The sequence below is a fragment of the Haliotis asinina genome, chromosome 14, assembly GCF_037392515.1.
Source record: "Haliotis asinina isolate JCU_RB_2024 chromosome 14, JCU_Hal_asi_v2, whole genome shotgun sequence".
Taxonomy (NCBI): Eukaryota; Metazoa; Mollusca; class Gastropoda; order Lepetellida; family Haliotidae; genus Haliotis; species Haliotis asinina.
In genome coordinates, this window is record NC_090293.1 from 34983509 (window position 1) to 34995971 (window position 12463).

Sequence of the window (12463 nt, forward strand, 5' to 3'; positions counted from 1 at the left end):
TCAAGTTTTCATATACTGTTAATGGCCTGAGAAGCAGTTAAATGTACTGTCATCCTTTGTACGAAATGGGGTTTATATGTCAACTCATAAACACAAATGTCATTGTATTTAGAAATGGTGGTAAAATAGCTAAGCATGAACACTAGGCATTTGACACTGTTCCTTTAGAACTTAAGACATATTATAAGTATTTAGGATTAGTTATGTCTTCTAGATTATCATGGTAAGTATCTTGTAGACACTTTTCAAAACTTGTAAATGTTCCATTTTCTACAGTATGTCTACAGTGTGATAGTGAAATTGCGCCAATGTTGTTATATGTGGCAGAGATGTGTGAGGCAATAGAGAGAGTCAAATTATCTCATTTTAAACGCTTTCTAAAGGGTGGGAAGTTTGCGTCAAATAAGGCCATTTTAGGCGGTACAGGACGTACTCTTCTTTTCATTGCCAGCCGAGCTAGAGTGGTCAAATATTGGTGTAAATCCTTATCACTGCTATAATCTATTTAAAACTCTTGATGATTTGTAAGACCAGTTGTAACTGGGTTTAATGTAAGATCTTTGCTGTTTACTTGTGGGTATTCCTTTGTCTGGATAGCACAAGACTTTGGGGATGAAGAGTTATTTCTATTTTCATTTAAACAAATATTACAAGATGTGTATTATCAAAAGTGGCACAGCAGCATTTCATCTTCACCCTTTTTATGTCATTATAATTCGATTAAGTCAGTTATAGAACCAGAGAAATATTAGAAAATAAGGATTTGATAAGAGCCATATGTAATTTAATCTTTCTCTACACAATTTTAATGTCATTTTTCCAGAATGTATAAACAAGGCGATACTGATCTAAATAAATATGCAAAATGTAAATTGGGTTTTATTGAACATGAATTTCATGTATTAAATATCTTCCACATATATTTGATTTCAGATAACATTTTCAATGTGTATTCACGTGACATTTTATACACATCATATCGTAACTGTAAAATGGTCCATAAAGCCGTATATGACCTGTTATAGTGTCTGTCTGTCTGTTATAAGCCTGTATAGGCGGATATGTTACCGTATGTGCGAGCAAATCCAGCTGATTAGAGTGAGAGAGTTTATTATTTAACGCCGCTTTCAGCAATAATTCAGCGATAATTCAGGAATGTGGTCTTCACACACTGCCCATGTGGGGAATTGAACGCGGGCCTTCAACATGAACAACACCCCTCCCCACCCACCCACGCATCCACCCACCCATTCCCATGGATATTGACAATAACAAATCCACCCATTTTGATTGAAAAGGAGCCCCAGTGAGTTGGGTAATGTAAGGGAAATCTAGACTTGCTTCTTTTATAGGGCTTTGACATTGCAGAGAGGCTGGTGCAGTAGGGAAAATATTGTGGTTTGGGGACTGTGAGACTAACTACCATCTGATATACGACTGGACGAATGACGAGATGACAAATTTAACAGCACCAGCTATTGACCATTAAGACATGACTGGTTTTTATACTCTTCCGGTCACATAAATATATCCCATGGGGCATGTCTCTCCCGGTTGCATGAACAAGTCCTATAGAGCATGGCTTGGCTCGCAGAATATGTCGGAGAGATCCTATAGTATTAAATGTTGACATATGGAAACACCCCTCATCACCACCCCCATCACCACACCTAACCATCAAGAATGGAACGCAATACCTCAATATCACATTCAATGATGAGGGTCACGGATGTTATTGCAGTTGGCGGTGGTGACACCAGATATTGATATTGTGCTCGGCTGTTCGTATGAAATTTCCTGAGGATTGTATGTCAAAATCCTGAACATTACCGCACTGATTGACATCACACAACCATCGTTATCAACGCTACAAAATTAGTCATTTGTTTGCCTGTTTGCTTCAGTGATCAAACTACAGTTTTCTGGTCTTTTTGTAGTTTTGGTTTGCTGTTTAATTATTCCTTGGGGATCAGTTTTTCCAGCTAGTATGTTAAATTCAGATTTGGATACGTTTCTTTGCAACTGCTAATGGCAACATATAGATGCTATGAAAAATGTGGGGTTTGCGATACTTTTTTTTCATGTGTATGTATCTAAATTAGATGTGCCAATCAGATTCATGTGCGCTTGTATAATGTATACTCCCGGGACTTATAGCGAATCTTGTACAATACGTGGAAGCCTAAGCACGTCTAAACTCATAAACATGTTTAGAGCTACACCCGTCACAAGTATGGGACAGGGAACGGGTTTTTCGTTTGTGTTTAGGATCGAAACACATGCAGGACAATACATTTTACACATGTGCTGTGTAGAGTTGTCTCTTTTATACGTGCAAGGATCCACTGAATCTGCTGGAAACCCAGATACACATTCATTATACATGTACAGGATCCCGGTTAGTCATAACCTGATCCCGTTGCGGATATTCCCAGTGGGAAATGTGGACCTCCTGAATTACTGCATGTGTGATAATAAGTGCCAAGTAGGTCAGATTCCCGCCGGACAAATCCCAACCCCCGACAACACACCTATCCACAATACACCTACCCACTCTCACCAAGTCAAGATATTAAGATAAATTATTTATTTGTCATTTTTTCAACATTCAACAAACAAGGTCAAAGAGCACATAGCACATATTTAGAGCGCATTTTTCACATCATTCAGTGCGCATATAAATTTTAATTGACATATTTATACAAAGCCAATTAGCATGCGTTTACTCATACATTATGTGACATTTTGATATAATGCCTGTGAACATACATTTATTCATTTGACATTTATCTCATTGGATCAGAGCACATCATCATCATATGATCAAACATTAGTTTAAAACATCAACTGTCCTTGTTCATGAAGCTGGTTTATCAAAACAAGGAATTACAAGATTCAAGAAACTTTCATCTAAAGCTAAAGATGAGTAGTGTTTTTTGTCCGTTTATAGGTTAAGGGGGGATTTGGAATTTTGAACTGGATTCGATTCGATTCGATCACCGCCCCAGGTATACTCCCCTAACTTGTATAAGTATACACTAAACACACTGTTATGGGTTTGCGTTTGTTTTTTAACAAATGAGAGACATGCGCACACGCACACGCACACGCACACGCAATGTACGTATGTTTGATGGAAAATTAAAACTTGAATGTAAACTGAATGTTCTGTCTTTAAACAACAAAGTTTCATGAAGTTTTGGGAAGATTTGATCAACGGTGGGGAAAATAAGATTTGAAAGCAACGCCTGCACACTTATGCGGCCAATGAGTCTATCCTTTGTTCTAATATTCCCACGTAATTACCTTACATGGGCTAATATCTGAAGCACACTCAACGGAGTATACCGCTATTTATTTGCCATCTGCGTGACACAGTGCTCAACGGTACAACTTTATTTAAATTTACATAACCTTATACAACCTTATCTACTTGAATTGGGAATTGAAAAGTTTTTGAGGAGAGGGATTTCAAGTTGTTTAGCTTCATACCCCTGTTTCAGATAGCAATGTTTATGTTCTTATCCGGCATGTTGATGTGTTTGGAACCAATGGTGAACTCCGAGATTGGAATCAAAGTCACTATAAACGACGTATCACACTACAGCTGAAACGTTCTAACGGTAATTTCTACAAGAAAGACAAGATGTCTCGAAATCGCACATCTGAAAAATCAATGTATTTTTTCCTATTATTTTTTCGCGTTGTTTGGTAGTCTTGTTGGTTATTTATTTTTTTTTGAAAACCTTAATTTAAAATGTCCCTTGCACTGGGATGTGTCGCGGCTCTGTTTACGTCAGGATTGTATACGTGGAGTTCTGGAGTGAGACCCGTTTGTTGATATAGGAACTGCCATGTTCATCAGCGTGAGAGACTGGCGAGGATATTCTTACCAGATTCTGGCAATATACACAAGATATATATATTTATATACCAGCAAGCACTACCCTCGAGATTGTCGTAAACCAGCTTGTCAAACAGTTTAAAAATAAGCGTGTAGTCGTGTTTTCAGTTCTTGCTTTGTCTTTAAACTATAATACATTTTAACTGCACATCTGAACTTTAGCATCAACAATTCATCTATTATACGGAATCACATGGCTAAATGGCAATGTGACAATATTACATTTATTGGAATAGGATATTTATTTTGATAATCGTTATACTACTGAAACTATTGGGTAAATATTTTTGAGAGTAATTATACTTGAAAAGATATTATATGAAACAAGAGAGCTTGTGTTGGATTTCAATAATTTAACATATCAAGGTTATGAGTGCGTCAAGTGTACTCGGATTACCTCGCCGTACGCTGGGTCATTATGACATGCTCAGTTATACATCATGTGTATTTCAACACACTGGTATGCAGTTGGGAGTGTGCTATTTTAAATACTGGAATATGAAACCTTTTCTTTTAAAAAAGGTTTTATAATGAGTGTTTGTTTTATTCTCATTGTATAATATTCCCCAACGACTGTCACTCCCTCTCTTTGTCCTTTCAAGCGTTTTATACCTTCTACTCCCCGTCGTGTTCTGCAGCTTGACATTGCACGAATACAAAACACGGAAGTTTAACTGCATTAACGATTTTTTAACTGCATTAGCGATTTTTTAAATGCAACCCTGTTTTAGTTTTCTTTTAAAGAATGAGTTTCGTTGACACTGGTGCACCGGCATTCTAACTGCGTTAATCATCCGGACTCGAAACTCCAGCACTGAAAGTAATACAAACGAGTGGTAAATATGTGATATATCTGTCAAATGAGAGGAAATCAACTTGTAATTGACTTAAAGACTATTACGTAAAGCGCCGGGGAAAGATGTGGGTGATCACCCAGTGAGAACGTGCACTGAGTGCACGGGCAGCGCGAGGAGCACGAGATCCGCCAGACAGTATTTACACACAGCAAGTTCCGCTGGTGGCCCAGATGTTATCGGTCGGAAACAGGCATCGCTCACTATAACAAGCCGCTCACAGCAACACGGAGCTGTCAATCATCTTGTACTCACATCTAATACTGTGAATATGAGAATTAAAATGTAGGGGTGAGGTTTCCTATTGTTATAAAATTACAAATGCACGATCGAGAAATAGATATCCGAGAGATTGTTTTGTATGCTTGGCGCGTCTGATTAAAGTGACATCGTTTGGTGTATATTTGATAGGAAGAAGTAAATTGTTGAGGAATTAAAAACACTGATCAGTTACTAGGCACTATAAATAATCACACCGTGAGATGTAAATGTATTATTTATTAACTTTGTCCCCTAGCTCAGTAATGGTAGAGGGGAAATTCAGTGATTAAAGCTTTCATTCTTCGTGTTGAAGACCATGGTTCGCTTACCCATAGGAAATACTGGCGTGAATCTACTTGATGTACTTGGATAATTGCTGAACGTTGAGTACAAACAAATGCCTATCTCCACTGTAACCAGCACAGCAGATGATTCAATCATCCTGTCAAGAGTGCGTCTCACACTCACACTCACCAGCTCATTATCGTTCACCGTGGTTCTTGGTTTGACCAGAAACCATCTATTACATTGAGCGCTTTGAGTGACAATCAACTACTGCTGTATGGATAAGGTGGGTGGCAACCAAGTGTTAGTGGGTGTGGGTGTGGGTGTGGGGTGTGGGTGTGGGTGTGGGTGTGGGTGTGGGTGTGGGTGTGTTTTGTTAGTGACAGCGGAGTAATAAATGGTGTGGTTATGTTTGGTGAGTGACAACCGACTATAAATGGGTATGTTTATGTTTGGTAAGTGCCAACCTACTATAAATGGTTTGGTTATGTTTGGTGAGTGACAACCAAGTATTGATGGATGTGTTTATTGTGTTGGATGCGTGACAACCGACTAAAATGGGTAGGTTTATGTTGGGTGACTAACAACCTACTATTAATAGGTGTGTTTATGTTTGGTGAGTGACAACCGACTATAAATGGTGTGGTTATGTTTGGTGAGTGACAACCAAGTATTGATGGATGTGTTTATTGTGTTGGATGCGTAACAACCGACTAAAAATGGGTAGGTTTATGTTGGGTGACTAACAACCTACTATTAATAGGTGTGTTTATGTTTGGTGAGTGTCAACCTACTATGAATGAGTGTGTTTATGTTTGATGCGCGTCATCCAAGTATTAATGAGTGTGGCTTTGTTTGGTGAGTGACAACCAAGTATTGATAGGTGTGGTTATGTTTGGTGAGTGACAACCGAGTACTGATCGGTGGGGGGAGTTTTTGTTTGGTGAGCGACAACCAAATATTGGTGAGCGTGGCTAGGTCTGGTTATTGAATGATAACTAAAGATTGTGTCTCTCTCACCAAACACGTTCACAAATAATCTGCCGCCACTGGGGTATCATATTCAAGTGGCTCAACCCATGGTATCCAGTGCCACGAGTTCCCTCATGCCAAATCCAGGAGACATTCCACGCAGATCAGACCTGTGATATAAACACAAAGCTTCGCAAGTATGTACTGTCAAGGCCTGGCCCCAAACAAGACCACCATGGACATTTGGAGCCCTTCCATCAGAACTGGAACATGCATGACAGATTTGCCAGTATCCGTGACAAGGAAAGGTGCATTATCAGCTTGTGAGGTTAAACGTAATTCTGACAGTGTTGTCTGTCAAAACAGATCCACAGAATAGATATTTTATGATCAGTAAGGCAACACATTGTTCACACAACCAGAATCCATGTTTTACATTGCACGGTGATATATGATACGAGATCAACGCCTCTTGGACTGACGGGGCGGTGGGTAGTCTAGTAGTTGAAGCGTTCGCTCGTCACGCCAAACACCACGGTTGTATTCCCCACAATAGGTTCAATGTCTGGATCCCATTTCTGGTGTCTTCCACCGTCATATTACTGGGATAACGCTAAAAGCAGCATACGTGATCTACTTTAAACATATCCTGGACACTTGTATTTAACGTTCGTACCACGTTGCTGAATCTTGCGCATCCACGAATTCCAGATCTGCATGTGTATCATTCTAACGAGTGATTCTTAAACATATTCATGGTTCAGGGATTCTTTCGCACTACCGTATTACTGGGCAGATGTTCATCCTATTCTTTTATGACATTATGGAGGGCAGTTATTACAAGATAAGGCGTTCATGGAGGCAGATATTACGAGGCGTGTACAGAGGCAGATATTACGAGGTGTGCACGTTGGCAGATATTACGAGGTGTGCACGGAGGCAGGTATAACGATTTGTGCAAGTAGGCAGATATTAGGAGGTGTGCACGTAGGCAGATACTACGAGGTATGCATGTAGGCAGATATTACGAGGTGTGTGCAGAGGAAGATATTACGAGGTGTGCAGGTAGGCAGATAGTACGAGGTATCCACGGAGGCAGATATTACGAGGTGTGCACGGAGGCAGATATTACAAGGTATGCACGGAGTCAGATATGACGAGGTATGCACGTAGGCAGATATTACGAGGTGTGCACGGAAGAAGATATTACGAGGTGTGCAGGTAGGCAGATATTACGAGGCATGCACATAGTCAGATATTACGAGGTGTGCACGGAGGCAGATATTACGAGGTATGCACGGAGGCAAATATTACGAGGTGTGTACGTTGGCAGATATTACGAGGTGTGCAGGTTGGCAGATATTCGAAGGTATGCACGGAGGCAGATATGACGAGGTATGCAGGTAGGCAGACATTACGAGATAGAAGACCAACATCTAATTAATTTCGCTGTGATGTTGTCTGTACAGTGCAAAGTCAGTGCAACAATGTATCTGTATCAGATCAAGTGGTCAAGTATTGGATCGTGCACTCAGGGCGTGGTAGCCCTGTAAGAAATCAACGTCATGTACAAGTATGTTGAGTACAGACATGTGAGTATTGACATCCGTGGGACAACAGGTACTCCAGGATATAGAAGAAAAACAGAAATATTTCATCGTGTGGCGAAATCGTCTGTTCACAAAATTAGACTGGTAATTTTTTGTTGCATCAGACTTTCTATGAGGTTTTTTTTAACCCTTAAGAATGAATGACTGAACCTGAGGCTGTAACACACATGGATCATTTGTTTCGTAATTGTAGATTTGCTGCGTAGTATTGAATAAAGCACACATTTTTAAACCAGGGGTATTTGTTTTCTTTGTGAAATTAAAAAGACAGGACTTACCCAAATGTTTATGGTTTTAACGAGAGTTGTTTAGATTCGTCTCCACAGCGCATGTGCGATGCATTGCTTCTACTTTCTCCGGATGTTGGGTTTCCTTTGCTTTATTTAAGAAGGTGAAGTGGCCAGTCAGTTTTAATTACGGGGCTCTAGACTTACCACTCAGGCAGCTTACGTATGCACAAATGACCATGTTCTTGTTTCTTTGTTTCATTATGAACATGTCAAGCTTGACCAAGACGCCTTCCTTTGATCCTTATCTTGGGTTCGAACCAAGACTTCCGCCAACCTGATGTCAACATTCCACAACACGCACATCTGCTGACATAAACCCACGCACACGCACACGCACACGCACACGCACACACGGCGGTCAATGGAAGATCAACGCGGAACGATTTAGTGCATGTCATTCACATTCAGTATGTACAATATGCAAAATTCATACACAAAAAGATCACCTGCTCAAACACTACACACATAGAGGATCTCATGCAGTATTGTGTTTAAAGGACTGGGACCACTTCGTCACCACACACATTGAGGATCTCATGCAGTATTGTGTTTAAAGGACTGGGGCCACCTCGTCACCACACACATATGGAGGATCTCATGCAGTATTGTGTTTAAAGGACTGGGGCCACCTCGTCACCACACACATTGAGGATCTCATGCAGTATTGTGTTTAAAGGACTAGGGCCACCTCATCACCACACACATTGAGGATCTCATGCAGTATTGTGTTTAAAGGACTGGAGCCACCTCGTCACTACACATATGGAGGATCTCATGCAGTATTGTGTTTAAAGGACTAGGGCCACCTCGTCACTACACATATGGAGGATCTCATGCAGTATTGTGTTTAAAGGACTGGGGCCACCTCGTCACTACACGTGTGGTTGATGAAGCCATACCCTAGCAATGTCAGGTCAGTGGACGCACTGGTATGATTGTACAGATTTAATTTATGCTGACGTGCTCGCATCCGTGTGTGCCAGATGCTAAGGAACAGACTAAAATGCTGTGGAAAAGTACCATATGCCCTTCATTTTCCATTATAAACTCCACTGAAGTGTATTTGTGAATTATTACATTCTTTAGTAGTCCATAAAACATCAAAGGCATGATATGTATATATCATTACCGGACCTAAAATCTACATATTCACATCAGATAAGCAGTATATTAGCTGCAACTCAAATAGAGGCAAAAGTTGCTATCTAGCCTACACTGGCAATCTGATATAATCTCGTAACCCGGGGCTCCAGATGGGCGTGGGGGCACCCTCCCTTAACGTGTGTGTTGTTGTTGACTGTTGTCGTTGATGATGATGAACGTGAAACTACACACCTTTGACGACGATGTAAACGACTGTATATCGTGCTAGCATATGGTCAATGATTTGCATTACGTATTCCCCATTTCACCCTCTACCTAAACCTTGTGCGGAATGTTTGCTGGAGGTTTACACGGTTGATTTAAGAACGGTGTCACTCTCGGCTCTCATTCCATACCACTTTGAAATGACATGCTATAAGTGATGTATCTTTTGCATCGTTCTTTAACTGTCTATATGTTTAGGGTGAAACTATTTCACGGTATCTCGAACTGTCGGGTAACTTTCATCACCCTCAATGGATACACAAAAATACAACTCGTTGACCAGACTATAGCCACAACTCTCCAGCATCAGAACGACCGCATCCCTAAACCTGAACCTGCACCCATCCGAGTCAACATTCCATACCAAGGCAAGATAAGTCATCAAATCAGTCGACTCCTCAGAAAAACTGCCAGTGTTGATGTGACCTTTTATTCTGATAAGACATTGAAATACATCCTTAGAGCAAATGGAAGAGGTGGCAGTGACCAAACCAACCCCAACCCCAGAGGCTGCATCTGCAAGATAAACTGTGATTGCGGCAGCAGCTACATAGGTGAAACCTGCAGACCATTCAACATCAGACTCAAAGAGCACAAAACTTCAGTAAGAAAATTAGATCTGAAATCGGCCGTCTCTGAACACATCGTCAACTATCCAAACCACTCCATCGACTGGAAAAACACCGAGATCCTGGCTTCCAACATCAGTGATTGGCGGAGAAGGAAGCCAACATCAGAAGATTGGAACCTCAGATCAATAGAGATCAAGGCGTGTACCTACCCTCTGCCTGGTGTGTCAACAAGGACTCATAGACTCTCAATCTATCAGCTGTATAAACAACCATGTACTGTTAAAACATTCCTCCTTTTCATCTCTCCTCTGTGATTGTACATACCTAACTACATTTATGTGCTTGTATATACATCTTACCTCTCTGGCTTCATGTATACCTATATATATTCTGCAATGTTACCTATGCTCATTATCCACCTGACGAAGGGGCAAGAATTAGCCTTGAAACGTCGTTTTAAAAGAATTAAAGAAGTTGTCATCCATAATAGTGTCTTGTATTGTTATCAAGCAAGGTAGTTTCTAACACCGCTGTCAAGCAAGGTGTAGGTTCTAACACCGTTATCAAGCAAGGTGTCCTTTCTAACACCGCATTCAACCATTAGGGCGTTAGAACTTCTCCACAGACTCCACAGAAACATTGCTTTCATTGTACAAAAGAAGTTGTTCCTCCATGCATTATCATCGTTTCTTGAAGCATGTTAAATCTTCTGGCAAGGTGACGACTTAGATCTCTGAGACTCTAACTCATCATCCTGCTGGGCAACATGTACCGAAGTTCAGTGTTCATATAGTCTTTGAGCTGCATGTAGAAGTCATACACAAACAGGATGAGTGAGTGAGTATGGTTTAATCTCTCTTTTAGCAATATTCCAGCAATATCACGGCGGGGGGACACCAGAAATGGGCTTCACACACTGTACCCATGCGGTGAAAGGAAACTGGGTCTCCATGGTGACGAGCGAACTAGGTTACCCCACCTTCCCACTTGACCAGCAATCCACCGTGACGTGGCTACCTAGGTCATATTAATCTAATCATGGCTCTAATGGTGCTGGCTCTAATGGTGCTGGCTCTAATCCCATCTCTGGGCGTGTAGACCTACGTGGCAACGGCTTATAATACGGCAGCTGGTGTATATACATGTCCATGGTCGTAGGACGAACATTTCGTTGTCTTTATTTAACATTAACAGATTGAACCACAGAGTGTAAAATTATACTGCAGATTCATTTGGCTGTCGGCAATATTTCAGACATGGTATGTCGAGGAGTACCTCGCACAACGTCCATATAACATCAGATTTATTGTAGAGGTACTGCAGAGATATCAGAATCATCGGAGGCATTACTGAGCCATTCAATGCTACCAATTTCAAATATTAAATATCAAGCATCCTCGAAGTTTTATAATTTCTTTAAATTTGAAATTGAATTGAAATCTATACAATACAGTTTTAAGATCATATTTATTCTTCTAGAAGTAACTATTAAACTGGCGATAGATGAAAAAGATAAAGTAATTATGATTATTTTTACAATTGTGTCCACATTATGAATATCTTGACTCATCTGAAAATATTTGATGTCTATGTCCTTTCAAATCACTGCATCAGGGATATGTCGTCGACATATCAGCGATAATGTTCGGTAATATATGCCGAGAGGTATATATTGTCGCCATGAAATGTGAATTAATTTGTAGGTTATATCGAGCGTCAGAACATGTCAAACATTCCGACTTCTGCCAGATTAAACAGCATAGGAAAAAATCACAAAGCGATCAAACATCCTAGCAGATGACGCATGTGCAACGTACAGTTCCACATTAACTTGAAAGTGAATACGAGATCGGGCAGTCCTTAACACAATTATCATGAGATCACCTGAGCGTGACACATATTCACATGTACTGTATGGGACAAGGAAAACCTTACTCCCGTTAGTTCCAGCCAGCGTTCCGCAGCAGGCGCAATGCACTGGTAGCAAGGACGCGTGTTTAATTCTTAATCCTGTTTATATATTCAACAATGAAAACTTGTCTCGCCATGCCCTCGTAAATGAGGCAGAGTTCAATAAAAAAAGATTTTCTGAGCGTCATTTTCATGTTGATCTGAAAGAATGCCGCATGCGTTAAATGTTAATGTTAATGGTTTAGGTAATGCACGAGCTTTGTTATATAGATGTGCGGGGTATCGGTTGGACTGGGGAAGAGGAGGGGTGGGGGGGTAGGGTTTATCAAGCTGTATCAATCAATACACGTGTGTAGACGGTTGGTCTGGGAAACTTCACGATTTTGATAGAAACGAAAAGCCCCGTTGTAAATGAAAATGAGACTCGGTAATCTGG